At 48.2% G+C, this 17,394-nt stretch overlaps 1 long non-coding RNA gene across 2 annotated transcripts; it reads left to right on the top strand.

Moving 5' to 3' along the window:
- Window positions 1–1,428: 1,428 nt before the first annotated feature.
- LOC311437901 lies at window positions 1,429–15,851 on the top strand. 2 transcript variants are annotated; one of them, XR_014693795.1, is made up of 16 exons: window positions 2,347–3,013; window positions 3,101–3,141; window positions 3,412–3,465; window positions 5,335–5,447; window positions 5,569–5,618; window positions 6,004–6,097; window positions 6,207–6,342; window positions 7,056–7,185; window positions 7,380–7,462; window positions 8,092–8,237; window positions 11,337–11,410; window positions 11,841–11,986; window positions 13,051–13,448; window positions 14,239–14,337; window positions 14,761–15,037; window positions 15,536–15,851. It is a non-coding gene; the product is annotated as an uncharacterized lncRNA (long non-coding RNA). The 2 variants fall into 2 exon arrangements; XR_014693794.1 differs by lacking the exons at window positions 2,347–3,013; window positions 3,101–3,141 and adding an exon at window positions 1,429–1,489.
- Window positions 15,852–17,394: the final 1,543 nt, after the last annotated feature.

The following is a 17,394-nucleotide window of genomic DNA, read 5'->3' on the forward strand; positions in this document are numbered from 1 at the left end:
GGAATAAATCTGAGTGCACATAGTCCTGCATCCCGAAGGGAGCACAGAAGGAAGGTTGCTTGCTTAGAAGAGCAGTGGATGCTTCGTGCCCGCCTTAAAGAGAATATTAACAGAGAGAATTCTTTGTAAGACAAGCTGCCCCGCGGGGTGTGGGTAGCAAATACGTTGGAAAAAATACAGCCACAAGCTCCGAATGGCACAGTAGGCGAGCTGTGATCCGCCCGACAGGGCCTCCCGCGGGCGCCCTCTGCCGCCACCTGCTGGTGGAAAACGAGTACTGCAGGCGGCCGAGGGGCGCGCATGCGCGGTGGCACCGGCGGGCGCCCTCTGCCGCCACCTGCTGCTGTTACTCGGGTACTGCAGGCGGCCGAGGGGCGCGCATAGCGCGGTGACTCCCGCGGGCGCCCTCTGCCGCCACCTGCTGGTGGAAAACGAGTACTGCAGGCAGCCGGGGGGCGCCCTCTGCCGCCACCTGCTGGTGGGAAGCGAGTACTGCAGGCGGCCGGGGGACGCGCATGCGTCGTGGGGTCCGGTGGCGCCCTCTGCCGCCACCTGCTGGTGCAAAACGAATACTGCAGGCGGCCGGGGGACGCGCATGCGCGTTGGCACCCGCGGGCGCCCTCTGCCGCCACCTGCTGGTTTTAATCGGGTATTGCAGGCGGCCGAGGGGCGCGCATGCGCGGTGACGCCCGCGGGCGCCCTCTGCCGCCACCTGCTGGTTTTAGTCGGGTACTGCAGGCGGCCGGGGGCCGCGCATGCGCGGTGAGGCCCGCGGGCGCCCTCTGCCGCCACCTGCTGGTGGGAATCGGGTATTGCAGGCGGCCGGGGGGCGCGCATGCGCGGTGACGCCCGCGGGCGCCCTCTGCCGCCACCTGCTGGTGGAGAACTAGTACTGCAGGCGGCCGAGGGGGGCGCATGCGCGGTGGGGCCCGGGGGCGCCCTCTGCCGCCTCCTGCTGGTGGAAAACGAGTACTGCAGGCGGCCGTGGGGCCGTGCATGCGCGTTGCTTATTACGTCGTTGTTTTTTTTGCTGTGTAATTTCCTACGCTCCTAGATTTTTCTTCATATGTAAATCACACAGAATCACAGATCTTCTAGGTTGGAAGAGACCTCAAGATCATTGAGTCCAACCTCTGACCTAACACTAACGTTTGAGCTAATTCCCGTGGAAAATATTTCATTTACTTTCTTGGTTGTATTGTCCTTTCTATGTTCAAAGCTGAGGCATAAATACGGTAAATTTTGCTTCTAGAAACACCCCAGTTCTTTTGTCTGCACTCTGCATGCTGTAAACTAGGGATAGGCACAAAAAAAACCAAATAAATAAATAAATAAAAGAACACAGCTGCTGCTGCTCCTGCTCTCTTTCTTGTGGTTTGCCCCCTCCTCTTTCCCAGGTGATTGGGTTTGGGTGCTGGGCGGGGCCAAATGGTATAGGAGCCCCAGGCACGGCATCAGAGAGCTCCTTCTGCCCGGGCTGCTCTTTGGGGTCAGTGCTTTGTTGATGCTTCTGTTAGTTACATGCAGGGTTCTTTTGGTGGGTCAGGGTCTGGTACGATCTTTTAGAGGAAACCGATCTAGTAGTATGTGCATTTATTGCTTGAAGCTCTTTGGAGGTGATTAATTGTTATAGCACATTTATGGATAGGATGTCAATGTTATTTTGTGCGTTTGCTTTGTTGTTCTAGGTCCCTCGTGATTTTTGCAGGGTTACAGGGCAGATGCCACCAGATCTACCCCTTTCGTTGTTTTTGTTTTGTTTGATTTTTTTTTTTTTCTTGATTTTTCTTTTTCTTTTTTGGAAGGGGGTTTGGGATTTGAGCATCTCAATTTTGCGGGTTTGGGATTTGAGCGTCTTAATTTATTGGGTTAGGGGTTTTAGGCATAGGACTTCAGGGGTTTAGTGTGGTAAATAGTTTGGGTTAGGTCCGTAGGGGTTTCGAGGATGTTTAGGGATAGGGCTTGAGGCTTTTTTGTGTAAGGGCGGGAAGGGCTAGGGTTACAGTGAGCGCTGTTAAATGTAGTTCTCGAAAACTCGGCCTCTGATTGGCCGTGCTGGCTGTCCAGGGAATTCTGGTAGGTGTAGTTTTCCGGCACCAGGCTTCCGGTAGGCCGTGTTGACTGCCCGGAGCATGCCGGGAGATGTAGTTCTGGGACTCCGAACTTCCGGGAGGCCATGTTGGGTGCCCGGAGCATGCCGGGCAATGTAGTTCTGGGCCTCCGGACCTCCGGGAGGCCATGTTGAGCGCCCAGAGCATGCCTGGAAATGAAGTTCTCGGGAACCAGGGTTGGGCTTAGGGACTAGGGCTGGGGCTAGGGTTAGAGTTTAGGGTGAGGGTTGGGGTTAGGGTTAGGGCTAGTGAATGCTGGTTCTCTGTGTTTGCAGATGACGGTGAGCGTGTTTAAACTAATTCCAGTTGAAGAAGTTTCAGTTACTTGCTTGGTGCCGTTATCAGTTCAACATTAAAAGCTGCAGCAAAAGCAAAAGGGGATTTTTGCTTCTAGAAACACCACAGGTCTCTTGTCTGCTCTCTGAATGTTTTTGAGATAAAACAGATTTTAAAAAACAAAGGAAAAAACAAAACAAAACAAAACACAGCTGCTCCTTTTGCTCTCTTCCTACTTTCATGTGCTTTGCCCCTCCCCTTTCCCAGGTGATTGGGTTTGGGTGCTGGGCGGGGCTAAATGCTATATGAGCCCCAGGCATGCCATCAGAGAGCTCCTTCTGCCTGGGCTGCTCTTTTGGGGACAGTGCTTTGTTTTTCCTTCTGTCCGTTGCAGGGTTGTTTAGGCAGGCTGGAGTCTATGGATTTCTGGATTTTAAGTGCTTGGAATTCACTTAGTAGAGGGATGTTTAGTAGGGGCTGCTGGCTCAGTTTGGGGCGCGGTTGTCACTGCAGTTATTTTCCTACAGCCAATAGAGTAAAATTCCAGTTTGCCTTTTAGAGGTGCTATAAGTGGGTAAAGAGAACAGATGGAAGCGTGTGCCACGTGGGGTAGGCAAGCGGCTGAGGTACAGGAGGGGATGAGAGCATGTGATTTTTTTTCTGGGGATGAAATGGACTCAATTTTGTTGGTGTATAATCTGTTCTGCTCCTAGATTTTTCTTTCAATGTGAAGAAAAGTTTGAGCTAATTCCAGGTAAGAAAGTTCCAGTTACTTGCTGGGTCGTATTGTCCTTTTAATATTCAAAGCTACAGCAAAAGCGTGGGGATTGTTGCTTCTAGAAACACCCCAGTTTTCTTGTCTGCACTCTGCATGCCGTTGAGCTAAAGCAGACTAAAAAATAAATAAATACAGGAAACACACACACAAAAAACAACAATAACAAAAACAACAACAACAAAAAAAACACACCATTGGGTGATGTGTTGTGAACGCAACGATCATTTAATCCCTTTGTTTTCCCAGGTGGTGTGGATGATACTGGTTGCACTGTTGGAGCTTGGATTTGGAGAGGAACAGGTGAGCATAGTTGTATGTTGCATCAGCAGTAGTCAGCGTTGTGGAGAAGGTGGGCATCATGACCGGCATGCTAGTGAATGCTGGTACTCTGTTTTTGCAGCTGATGATGAGCCTGGCAATTGACTAAGATGACGACCAGTGCCTGTGTATTTCTTGAGGCGGAGGGAATTTACCATGCAGCAACCTGAGAGCTAAGTTGGGGGGCACCTGGTATCTGCATATCTGGGGTGGCTAATGGGAGCTGGGAGCCAGAGCAGCGTGGAGCCAGCTGGCTGAAAATACTTGGTGCCGCTGCGAGGGTGGTTCAGGCTGGGTCACGTTCAGGCTGCTTGTGGCTGGGTCACCAGGCTAATAGAAGCAGCGGGATTATTTTGTAGCGTGAGTGCGTGCGCCAGGCAGGACAGTTTCCTTCTGTTCGTCTGTCCTGTAGTGTTGCTTCTGCAATGTCTGTTCTGTGCTTCTCGGGTCTTGATATCCTTCTAGCTTTTTACACTGGACAGACCAGACAGGCGACTTGGTAGCGGTGCTGAAGGGCCTCAGTGCTTGTTTTGTCATCGTGGCTCTGATCCGAGCACTTCTTGTCTTGCAGTCGCTGCTTGAAGTGCAGTTCTGTTTCAGGTCTCGTGCATCATATTCGGTTTGAGATCGCATCTGTTTCCATCCTCGCTCTTGTGGAAGTCATCTGGGCCGCATCAGGAGCTCTTGCTTGGGAATTGATTTCCTAAGCGTCGTCTTATGTGATTAAGGAGGTATTGGGGAGGCAAGGACAGTCCCCAGACAAGGACTGTATATCTCGAAACAAGACACCGGAACTCACGATAAGGAAGCGGCAGACGGACAGAGAAACAAATGTAAGGACTATAAATCTCAAAACTGGACGTTGGAATTCATTATAAAGACACAACAAAGGGAAGAATTAGCAACAGCCAGCTCTTGCGATTAAGAAACATGCCAACTCAGCGGATTCCTGACCAAAGGTGAAAAGTACAATGTGAGGAAGACTCGGGGTCTTCCTCCCAAAGACCCCTGCCCACGTCCCAAAGGCCCCTGCCCACAGTTCTTGGGAGGCTCTACTCAGGCGCAAGGTGCCAAAAGGCTAATTAGCATGAGAAGCGAGGGAAGGCGGGGGTAGGCAATGAATATGTATAGGCGCCGGTAGAATATTGATAGATTGATTGTATAAATTCAAGACTGCTTTCTGCTTTGGGTATGCACGATAGGTGGAGAGATCCCCCCGTGCATCCAGCGCTGCAATAAAGAATATACCGCTTAAAGGAATTTCGGCTTCGATCTTTGAATCATATGGGGTTTTCAGTCCCCATCCTTCTGGTCTCTTGTCTTGAAGGAAGGCTTTTTAGACCTCCATCACCCCAGTTCTGGCAGTGTCTTCCAGTCGCGTGTCGTGACATTTGAGTCTCTCCTTGGGTCTGGTGCAGAGCACCTGTTGTGACTTGCTGTTGCCATAGGGCTTCCCTCCGGGGGTCACTTGTTCTTGCGCCTTGTGTTGTGTGTTTTGTTTGTAGTGTTTGTGGCGTGGCTGTGTGTGTATGTGTTTGGTCTGGAGCTGTCCTGCCTGGCAGTTAGTGATGACAGCTAACGTGGCAGTGCATGGGTGTGCTAATACATTGTCCGGACTGTGTTGGCGAAGACATCTGGTCTGCCTCTGGGCACGTACTGAAGGGCAGCAGGCACAGTCATCTCTGTGGTGTTTGTCAGATGTGCGTGTGGGGGGGAAGAGTTGAGCTGCTTGTGAGCAGCTGCTCGCATAGTGCTTGAACGGTGTGCTTGAGGAGGAGGTCTGTGGAATCTTGAAAGCTTACAGATAAGGGGTTTTTGAAACTTTTATTTTTATTTCTCTCCTGTCCCCAGTAGAGCGTAAACCTTTGGAGGAACCTGTCACAGGAAAGAGCTCCTTCCGGAACTGTTCAGCGCTCCGTAGGCAGCTCGGTGACTGGCTTGGTCTACTTCTGAGGTGTGCTGAGGTATGGGGGCTGCTGTTTTGAAATGATAATATTGTAAACGGGGTCCCTTTGTGTTGTTGAGGGATGGGTGCTAATGCTGGCAGCTGAATGATTATCTTGTGACCGTTTTCATTTGTTAAAGCTGAAACACAGTGTACAACGCGGGACTTGACCGGAGCTGCTTTTGGCAAGGTGAGCGATGAACAGATGTAGCAGGTACTTTAGGGGTGCAGTTGTCACTGCAGTTACTTAACTGCACAAAGTACAGTAAAAATCCTGTTGATATTTCAGGGGTGTTGTAGCTGGCCTAAGAGAGCAGATGGAAGCATCTGCCTCGAGGGCAGGTGAGGGAGCAGAGGTTAGGGAGCAGATGAGAGTAACTGTCCCAGCTGTGCTGTGGCTTTGGATGCTGCTTCAGCCTATGCTTTTCTTTTTGTTTCACAGGTGTGTCGCACAGGCTCAGAGGGGCCAAGCTGCACTCTGAAGAGCAGCACGGGAAGGGCGGGCTGTTTGTGAGCTGGATTGGAGCAGAACTGCCAAGTAGCACGAGGTGACTGCGAAGGGTCTTGCTTTGCAGGTGCCATGGCAGGCTCTCCACAGAAGCGGTTGAGGATTTGAGAGGAGGTTGCAGATCATCGAGGAGCGACACGTGCAGGGACGGCTTGAAAACGGTATGGCTGCTTTCTCTTCTGTTTATCGGGTGTCCCAGGCGACGTGGGCTGTGATGTTAGCCTTTAGGATCGGAACAAAGCAGGTGCTGATGGCGGTCTTCTTCGGTAGGCAAAGAGGTGCCCGAAGCCCCCTCCTGTGCAGCCTGAGCACGCCTCGCTGAGGATGAAGCTTGCTTTCCAGCAGTTCTGGAAACTGTGTTGAGGCTGAAATGCTGCGTCTGTGTTCGGGTTGGGGTTGCACCTTGGTGAGTGTAGGGATGGGTTTTAAGTGGGTGCAGCGGAGGGCCCGGCCCCAGTGTCCTGTAGTGTGTTTTGACCCATCAGCATAGCCTTTTGGTTCTCAGATAGCCTGCTGAAGGAAGTGATTTTTGCTGCGAGTGGAACGGAATTGATTTTGTTGGCGTATAATCTGTTCTGCTCCTAGATTTTTCTTTCTGCGTAAATAAAAGTTTGAGCTAATTCGAGCTGAAAAAGCTTCAGTTACTTGCTTGGTTGTGTTGTCCTTTCAATATTCAAAGCTGCAGCGAAAGCATGGGGATTGTTGCTTCTAGAAACACCCCAGTTCTCCTGTCTGCCCTCTGCATGCTGTTGAGCTAAGCCTTATAAATAAGTAAATAAACCACAGCTGCTGCTCCTCCTCTTTCTACTTTCATGTGCTTTGCCCCTCCCCTTTCCCAGGTGATTGGGTTTGGGTGCTGGGTGGGACCAAAAGGTATATGAGCCCCAAGTATGCCGTCAGAGAGCTCCTTCTGCCTGGGCTGCTCTTTGGGGGTAAGTGCTTTGTTTTTCCTTCAGTCAGTTGCCGGGTTCTCTAGGCAGGCTGGAGTCTATGGATTTCTGGAATTCTAAGGGCTTGGAATTCACTTCATAGAGGGATATGTAGCAGAGGTTGCTGGCTCACTTTTTTTTTGGGATGGTGGGATACGCTCCTGTGTTTGATCTGTATTTTAATCTCTAGATGAATCAACCCACTTGTGTAACTCTCCAGAGGACTAAAACCAGCTTGATGACATGCTACAAGAGGCTTGACCGTGTTGGTGCAGTATTACCAAGAGACTGAGCAGGGTCACCTTTTTCATCTGCAAAGGGTATGTCTGCCATTACCCCTGCCGGGGCTGCTATGCATTCATGGCCTTGTGGCATTTGTGGACTTCAGTTTGTTTGTTTGTTTGTTTGTTTGTTTTATTTGTCTGGCTCTGGTCTCTGTGTTTGAGTCCTCTGCATGTGCCGCACTGTTTGCGTATCCATTGTGGATGTGACCTTCTCTCTTTGTTTCTTGTAGCTCAGGGCGTAGGCACGGAAGCTTGAACGAAGCATGAGGGTGAGTGGACAGCAGTGGGGGCCCCGAGTTGCTCGGTGGACTGTGTGAGTCTGCTTCAGCTGTCGGGCCGGCTTTGCAAGTGCCTTGCGACAGCAGAGTACGTCTCCTGCCACGTTTCTGACACGTGCCAGACGTCAGCGGTTCCAGGGTTCCAGTTCCTGAAATGCTGGAGATGCTCGGAGCACGAGAGGAGCTGGGGCGGCTTCGGGGGGCTGGGGGAGAGGGGACAGGGGAGAGGGGGGCGGCTGCGGCGGCGGGGGGGGGCAGAGAGGGCAGCAGGAGGAGGTGCCGTTGCGTGCGCGTGGCCGACGCCCCTCTGGATTGGCTGGAGTGCTCCGTCCCGAGGCATGCTGGGAGCTGTAGTTCTGCGCTGCCGGGCGGCCACGTGGGCTCCGGGCTGCGCGGCCGGGCCGGGGCCGGGCCGGGGCCGGGCCGTGCGCGCCGGGAGGCGCAGGTTGCCGCTGGCGGCGAGCGCGGTTGCCGGCGGTGAGGCGAGCGAGAGCCTCCGGGGGTGCCTCCTCGGAGCGTCGGGCCGGGAGGGCGGGTGTTGAGGCCGGGCGCGGGTCCTCGCTGCGCTTGATCGTTGGGCTGCGCCGCGCCGCGCCCCGGAGGCTTTCCTCTCCCTGCGTCCTGACAGCCGGCTCTCTCCTTGTGCTGCGGTTCACCGGGGCAGAAGCAGCTCCCCGCCGCTAGGACCCCTGCGGGGTTTGTTGCCGAGCGAAGGTGGCGCACCGGGTAAAGCGAGGAAAGCCGCAGCTGGCGTGCTGCGGTCGCAGGGTTCTCAGGAGAGAGAGCAGCCCGTCCGTCCCGACTGCCCAGGTAAGTCGCAGCGACCTCGGGGTGGAATCAAGGCGTGCTCGTAAGCTTCCTGCAGCCCCGGCTCCAAGGCTTCGTTGAATTTGCGGAAGCGCGAGCTGCTCGGCGCTGGGAAGCGCAAAGGGAAGGAAGGCACGTAGTGCCTGCCGAGTCGTAGTAGCCTCTTAGACCTAGAATGAACTGGCCTGTCAGGCTCTGTCTGTTGCTCAGTCTTTGGTACGAGAGGCTAAACTTTGTCCCGCCTCAGCTTTCGGAGTTGTCCTAGGAATAGACCGGTGCTTGCGGGGCTTTCCAGGACGCTGGTTGCGGTCAGTGAGGACAGACGTGAGAGGCAATTTCTGTCTGTCTGTCTGTCTGTCTCTTGGTTATGTCCCAAGAGTTTTGCTTGAACTGTGTGCAATAAAGGAGGCCTTGGGCCTGTACTGAGCAGCGAGAGAGAGCAAAACTCTGCGTAAGCACTGGCCGTGGCAACGTTGCTTGGGAGTTGAGCGGCTGGGGGTCTTTCCAGAGGTGGGGGGTCTTCCCAGCGGAACTCGGTACGCAGGCAGAAACGTGACCTTCGAGGTCTTTGTTTGTCTTGCGCTGCAGCTGTGGTATTTGCCCCATAACTGTATGGAGTTGCTGAATTCTAGAGGGGATGATGATAGAGACGTCCCTGGTTCAGCCTTTTTTTGCCGCAGTCCTTGCAGAAGTTGTGGAAAAATGAGTAGTATCCTTCTCTTTAAGTTCACCTTTTAAAGAGTTCGTCCTGCAGACTCCTGTCTCCGTGGTTTAGGTACGTGATTTGTGTGAAACAGAGCCAGGCTTTCCTGTTAACGAGTGCCCTGATTGAAATTCCCTGTTGTTGGAGAACAAGAACCATCAGTGGTGCTTGGCAGTTTAAAACCTCTTGGCTTACGCAAAGGCTAACTTGCCAAAGCGAATGGGAAGTAGCCTAAAGTTCAGTAAATGCGCTGAATAGAAAAGGCCGTCTTCTTGACGGGAAAAGAGCTTTGCAGAACGTGAGCTTTGTTTCCCGTAGGGCTCCCTGCTTGCCCACCTGTTCAGCGATTACTGCAGGCTTTGACTGGTCCCCTCAGGCCCAATATCGCACACGTGCTGTGCTGCAGACGGTGCCTTAGCTTCCTTGCCGTCTCGTGCTGCGTTACTTGTACCTGCGGAAAACTTACTTCAGTGTCACAGAAACCCCGTGGGAAGCGTTCCCGACTCACGCCGGTAGGACCATCCCGTCGCGGCTGGTAAAATCCAGGAGCAGGACGATGCTTGGAAGAACGTCACCTATGGAGGAGAAGACAACAGTCTCCTTCCTGTTAGGCAACAGGTTTCCAAGACTGGTTTCCCCACCCCCCTGTGCGTTTTGAAGGAGGCAGTCCCTAAGCTGATGCAATCCAACTATCCAACTGCATCTAAGATGCTGGTTGTTACTTCCATAAGCTATAAAGGAACTTAATGTGTTCTGTGTTTTTAGGTCGAGGCTCGTGTGCGTGAGTTTGGCTTGTCGCGATGGCCGGTGTAGATGATCGCTCACGTGCCCCAAAGCTCCTTGTGCTGATGCTGGATCTGCCCCACGGTAAAGGACCGCATGCTGTGTGTTCAGCTTTTCTTCCTTACCGTGTCGTCCGTATGTACGTATGTATTTACTTCTCTGAAGGAAAGGGTGGATTTTTCGTGGGTCCCTCTGTGCGCGTCTCGAACCAGGCTGCAGTAAATACGCGTAAGCGAGTAGGCTGCTGCAGCGCGTCCTGGACAGTATCAGGGTGCTACTCTGCTAGCAGTGGAGAGCTGGGTGAAGGTGCCCAGGGTAAGGGCTTGTTCTGCCTCAAGTTGAACAGAAAGTTTCAGGAGTTGAGCATCCCAGGGGATGTTTGTAGGACTGCTGTTAGACGATAAAGGTTCGGATGGCTGTCGACGAAGGGGATTTTGTTGGTTCTTTTTCGATAGCTGTTCCTGCCAAAGATCGCGTCGGTCACAAAAGGTAGTAGTAACCTTGCGGTTTCTATGTTCTGTAGCGTTTGTACTAAAATACACTGGCAGATGAATAAATGAGCAGGTACAAATACACGTGACTCTGTAGCTGAGACTAAATAACGTGCAGTTTCTTCTGTGTTTTATCTTTCAAAGCACGTTGTTGCTGAGCGCCTGAGCTTTTTGCTCGCATTACCGAGGAAAGGAATGGCAGTGCTTCTTCCCCCCTCATCTCTCTTTTTTTTTTTTTTTTTTTTTTTTCCCCCCTCTCCTCTTCTTCCTCGATGACAGGGTACTCAATGTTTTCCTCGGATGTCCACGTGAAAAACGAAATAAATAAATAAATGCTGATGGTGAAGACACTGACAGAATTGGGTGACATTTTCAAGGTAGAGGAGGGGCGAAGAATGTGGAAATTCCTGGTACATTAGTGGTGCTCTGTTAACAAAACTGACGTATACGCCACTTGCTGTTCCTAGTTTTTTGGTTTGGTTTTCCTTTCAGTAGTCTCCCCGAAGGCTTTTGCGGACACACGGTGTATCTTTTCTGTTCTTTTCAGTATTCTGAAAAGTATTCAGTATTTCTTTTTCAGTATTCGTTTGTCAGGAAAGACGACCGTGCAATCCGAGGGCTGTGGACAACCATCTACCAGGTGGTTGTTGCAGCCTCCATCGGTCATGTTATTTGTGCTTTTAGCTCGCCCTCTCCTATATCTTGAGTTGAATTTCTTTTTTTTTTTTTTTTTGGCAACGCTATGTTTGCAGTGATAGCATTGCTGCCGAGGTATTTTTGACTAAAAATGATCTTAACTGTAGTAGTGAATTCACAGAGTGTGGCTTTGTGTAACGACTCCCGCGATCACACCTTTTTTTTTTTTTTTCCTTTGTCACAGATAGGAGGAAAGCTCTTTCCGGAGAGATGGAAAGAAAGTTGTTTCAGAATACGTTCAGAATGTCTGAAGTTGTTTTGGAATTTTTTTTGTTTTGTTTTGTTTAGTAGTTAACGGTAGTACAGCCCACAGAGCAATTTCTTTGTGCGTGAGAACTCGCGGGTTAACTGAAAGTTACTTGTTTTATTATGAAACTAGGATTTGAAGCCACGGGCATTCAGAAATGCATATGATATGTCTTGTCACAGTCTGCTAGATCAGCTAACCGGAATGAGAACCAATCTTCTGAAAACACGCAGGGATATCGTGGGGCAGGATGAAGGTAAATGGACACAATTATTTATTAATATTCTGGTACAGCTATTTAATTCACCTAAGTAGTGTTTCTGTCCTCGGTGTGGGAGAGGAAGTAGACTTTGCATCGTTTCTTGGGTCAGTCGTCCTTCCCTAGATTCCGAAGGAAAAGAATGAAATTTCTGCCTTCTGTCACAAAACATGTTGTGCGTGCTTGGAATTTGAAAATTAAGTTTCATGGGTGAGCTTTCCTGTGCAACAGGATGCAGTAGATGTTCTTATAGTGATGGTGAAAGGAAAGAGGGGCTTTATTTGCCTTTTGCTTTTCCTTTGTTTTGTAGAGGGAGGAAATAGTGATTTCTAGATCTTAAATGCTAACGCTGGAAATGGAAGCATGCGAGGCTTGTATTTCCTTAGTCTTAAGGTAGACTAAATTTAGATACCTTGTTCTGCTGCAGACTGCCTTCACGGCGTTCCTGTTGCTCAAAGGGGAAATCATCAGGAGTAGTTGAAAATGATGCCTTCACCCCTTCGGGAGATTGATCCAGATCAACCAAAAAGGCTTCTTCATACACTTGGCAGTCTGTTCAAACAGGATGAGAAGGTAGGAGAAGTCTTGCTATCTGCTGTATCATTATTTGAAAAGTAACTGAATTGTAACACGGAGGCAAATACTCTGGTAGTGAATTGACGAAGCAATTGTTTTTTACTTATATTAAAAAAAAAAAAAAGTCTTTTCAGGGTACGATGATAGATGAAGCAGATAAATTTGTTGCTGGGCCTCAGAATAAGATCAAGCGTCCTGGAGAGCCCAATACTCCAGCATCACTAAAGAGAGAAGGCGTAGCACGTCGCCGCTATTGCGACGGCCACAGTCACTGTTGTGACAAACCATGTTGGTGGGAAAGGGCCACCCTGTGCTGCTGGATCTCCGTCACCATATCTGAACCTCAAAGGCATGCCAACAAATAAAGGTGTGTTGGAGTTGTTGTAGTACAGGAACTTGTGTGGTCATAAATGGACATAGTGTGCAGGGAAAAAAAAAAAAGGTCTCCGTGCTTTCTGTGTTAATTCAAAAGGACACGTAAGTTTTAGAGTTAATTGGGACTGAATTTCTTTGGTCGGCTTAGACAAACAGGCTGTTGCTATAGGTAACGAAGTCCTGAATGAGCAATAATTTGGAACTGTTTCTAAAAAGTGCTGAAACCTTTCACCACGATGGTTTGGCGGTAGCAAGGATTTCATTTCAGCTTTTAATTCTCATTTGTGTATTCTATAGTGGGGAAGGGAGAAGTGGGGAAGGAAAGTGTGTAAAAAAAAAAAAAAAAAAAAAAATTTCTCACAAATAGTAATTTACCCACCTGTTGCAGCAGAGTCGAAAGAAAAATTTGCTGGAACTGGGGGAAGGAGGGGAAACTTTAGTTTGCTTTAGTCACTGAAATGGGAATACAGCAAATAACTTCACGACAGTCATATGAGACGGTAGCAACCCAAAAGGAGGTATTCCTGTGGTTGCGTCAAAGGGTGAATAAAACTACTGAAGTGATCTGACAGTGCTGAGTAACTCTCTCCACAGTACTTTCAACAAGAAGGGATGCAGAATAATGTCCTTCTGTGTTTTTTGATCCTGCAGTTATATGCACTACTAAGCTCCTTCTTAATTTTCAGACACTGGTATCAGTACTGTCCAAGATGGTAATGGAGAGAAGAAAGCAGAAAACTGTCAGTTGCTGGAAGAGCAAATTGATGGCTTGTCTGTGCAAATGGCTTCTTCGGTTCCAGCTGTTAAGGGAGAGGATGAAATGTCACCTGGTGACTTAGACTCTCTACATGATGAGTTCAATTGCTTAAATGATGCAAAGATGGCTTGGATCGTAAACCTGGTACCAATGCACTTGTTCGAGGGCCTCTAAATTACAGCGTGGCTGGAGATGACCAAAAACGAGTGATGGAGTCTACTTCTGAATCTGTGCCAAATTGATTTAAAATAACACCTACAATGTTGGAGGGAAGCGATGCTGGTATTAAAATCAGAGTGGTGAAAGAGGTTCGCAAACGTGGAAGAAGTAAGTTCTTTATTAGTGTATTAAAAATAGGCTAGGGGTACAGCAGACTTTTTCTTGAAATGAGGATCTATTTTGAAAATAAAACCTCAGATTTGGAATGATTTTTGATTAGTCGTGTACAAGTAGTGGAAGAACAAGAAAGTAAGTACATGTATTCACAGTCCAACTTTATATCCTCACCGTCCTTACTGCAGCACTCTTAAGCAGGCTTAGTCGCAGCACCATTCGTGTTTTCATAGTTGGTTCAGAGAAGAAAGCACAGAAACCAATGAAGAAATACTGTTGTTTCACATCTAAGGTGTCCGGTTCATTCTTTTGCGCTACTTTTTTTTTGTTGTTGTTAAACTTTATACGAGACAATCGTGCTCATGCTCCACATAGATCGGTCATCTTGTAAAGAGTAGTTATCTTAAACCTCTGCTTTCAAAAATGACAGCTCTAGGTTGAAACATGGCTCGGTATCCCTTTGTTTCTATTAACTGCTGATCATGGCAGCGTGTTCGTGGAGATGCAAGGCTTCTCTGCTGATGAAACCTAGTCTGCATTTTCCAAGGGCAGGTGTTTCTAGATACTGCTCTTTTAAGAGAACAAAATTCAGCGTTACATTTGAATATCAGCTAATCGATATCACTTCAAATTATTGGTATGCTGGCTTTTTTTTCTTATGTGCATTACTGTATGCAGAAATGGGAAACTCTAGGCTTTGTTGTTTTTCCTTTGGCTGTTGAGATTTACTGAAAATGCATTTACAAGATCTGTTTCTAATATCTGTTTGGATCTCTTCTTTAAGATCGTGAAAAAAATCTTCTCTCTTCTTGAGGAGGTACGTACAAGGACGGATGGAAACTCAGAAGTATTTCATTGAATTTGCTATAAGGGAAGGAGCAAGGTTTGTATAGATACGAATGATTCGGAGTTAAACGCTAACGTTGTTCATGATAGCAAATCTCAGTCTTTTCCAAAACAAGTGTTTTGTTTTGACATACTTAAATTATTACAGTTTCAGCGGTCAAACTGCCGTTGTATTTTCTGAAGTAAATGGTCGTTACCTAGAGCTGAAGTGTGAAATAGAAAGATACGGGTGGTTATGGAAGAAAGACCCAGAATTTGCGTGGGTTGGGGAAAGATGGCTGTATCAAATTAAATTTGCCATTCTGATGTCAGAAATGAGGGAAGCTCTTCCATGCTGGAAACAGAGAGCCTCCGCTAATACTGTTTGTCGTGGCCAAATAATACTGAGTTATTTAACTGCTGTTTTTGGAAGAAGAAATGAAATTACTTCCCTAGGTTTAAAAATCGTGTCTTAATACAGCACTTAGAGAGAACGCTAGAGGAGCTAGAGTTCAACAGCCTACCCAACAGAGTTAATCAGGTGAACGGTAGATAATAGTGTACCAGCCAGAGGAATACGGACCGGGAATGAGTTTGCTGTGCCGCAGAAGAGTGGAAGAGGACGTAGCTGTTGCCCTCGCCATCCTGGCGGTCAAGTGATCTTACTGTCAGAGTCCGAGAAGAAGCAGCAGAGCTTTAACTTTACGAACCTCTATCGGCAGAAGCTGGGCTGTAGCCTTAAGGACGTGCTATGAAAGGTGTGGCTTTTTTCCTGTGGAGGGTGCTCTTTGCTCAACAGGCTGAAAAAAATAACCATTGCTGCCCCTCCTGCAGGTGGTGAGAATTTACTCACTTGAATACTGTCATTAGCCGTTTTACGTGCAATAGGCAGTGGATCGCACTAAAATGGGGCACTGTCAAATGCACACAGTGTCTGCATTGTGGAGAGATCCCATCTGTTGTGTGTCCCTGTGTCCCCGTCGTCGTCCCCCCCCCCCCCCCCCCCCCAATAAAACAAACAAACAAATAAACCTCCCAGAAACACCTGCACTGGTAATATTGCATGTTGCCAGCACAGAGACGAGAGCCTTGTTCCCGAGAACTGCTAGCCATGCCTTTAAACTTGAGATTCAGCGTAGATCGAGAGTAAAGAAACTGCTGTTGTGTTAATGAAAGCTAAAGACAGCCCTGTGACTGTTAGCACTTGGTGGTTACTAAACAATCTACCTCAGACTCTCTTCTGTTTTTATCTGCAGACATTATGAAAGCGCACCTGAGGCTTCCCAGGTCCCTGACTTCAGTTCTCTTTCATCCCGTGAGGAGGACGGAGATTCTTCAGGTGGCCTTGCCTTGGCACACGCTGTGCTTTGGAAGCACTAAAAAGAAATGCTTTTAAAAGTGTGCATTTATTTTAATGTTCATACAAAAGAGATTGGTTTTGAACAGTGTTGTTACCGGATCACTAATTTGATATTTTAACTGTATGCATTTTTTTGAACATAGGTGTGTGTGTGTGTGTATATATACATATATATATGTATATATAAAAAAAAATAAACCGTTTTATTAATTCTCGTTAAGTGCTGATCTGAGGAGTCTGTAATGGGCAGCGCTGAATTCCTCGAATTGTCTGTCACCAACAGACCGCTAACATTTTTTGTGAAACCAGTCTGCATATCCTGAAACCCCACTTCTGGTAATAGCTGCGGAATGTGTTTGTTACTTACCTCCCGGTAGCACGTACCCTGGAGCACCTGCCTCATCAGTCAGCTCAGCCTGTACAGGGTGTACATTTTTGCTCCAAGGCTAAAGTGTTAAAGACACCAAGTTCCAGCTTACCAAATCCTTGGTTACCCGAGTTAATATCCTCCCTTCCGTTCCTCTTACTCTTTTGTTCAAAGGTAATGTTGTGAATCACAGAAAATGCAACGAAGACTGGAGCACCTGCACGTAATTAATATTTTCCTTTTAAACGGTAATATGCCAGTAGTAAGTGGCTCTTCAGATAATTTTATTTTCGGTTGTTCTCATTTAAAAACAGTCTCCTGCTCCTTTAACAGCTTTCTTTTAAAAGACAGGTTGAAGTTGTGCTGGCGTTAAGAAGCTCTTCACAAGGTACTGGGGCTGTCCTGAGGATTCCACTTGACCAGCCAGCAGAAGAGGCAGGGAAACATACTTACATTGATGGCCTGAACTTCTCTTCCTATTACTCTTTTTAGTACTAGCCAGCGTGTGTGAGACATCTTTTCCTTCTCCTGTGAAGCAGTGGGCTGGTCTTTCTGGAAGAGGTTGTTTGACCATTGGAATTACACCAGTGAGATTCAAGAAGGAAATAAAATCCAAAAGCAGCAGCGTATCTTTATTACTACGTTAAGTGAGAAAGTGACACTTGGAACGAACTCGTTATAAACAATTCTGAACTCTTTTCTTAGCGGGAACGTACTTATCTGTACCGTTGAACGTACTTGAAAAAAAAAACAAACGAACCACAGGAGTACCTTGGAATACATAGGGCGATTCATCCCTTTCAGGATCATTACACGGCAGCTGTATGTCACCACAATACACCTCTTTTGCTTAATGGTGGACTTCTCAGAGGGAATTTACTTGGGTCAGGTATACTGTGTGTATGTGGTTTTATGCACGTAGAACTGCCTGTACTACACTATCTTTTAAATAGGTGGTGGTAAGAGGAGACAGCTTTCTTCTAGTAGATTCTTCCTTAAGTTTCTTTAGTGATTCCGGGGGCGCTCACTTGACCGTGATGTGCCTGACCTGGTTAGCATCTAAACCTCCTCCTCTGATGTGGTACAGCTGTCTGCTAAATTAGTTACAGAAAGATGGTGACTTTAACTCAGCCAGTTCTCTCTTACCTCTCTATTGTTTTATCTGGATAATTTGAATTTGGATTAGAGCAGCGGAGGGAAAAGATGCCTTACACTGAAACGGACGCGAGTCTGTGAGAAGTAAGCCAGGCGTCCTTGGAGACTGTGCCAATGAAAAGGGGAAGAAAAATGAGTGGAATAAATCTGAGTGCACATAGTCCTGCATCCCGAAGGGAGCACAGAAGGAAGGTTGCTTGCTTAGAAGAGCAGTGGATGCTTCGTGCCCGCCT

This window comes from Aythya ferina (genome assembly GCF_964211825.1).
Source record: "Aythya ferina genome assembly, chromosome: 5".
Classification (NCBI taxonomy): Eukaryota; Metazoa; Chordata; class Aves; order Anseriformes; family Anatidae; genus Aythya; species Aythya ferina.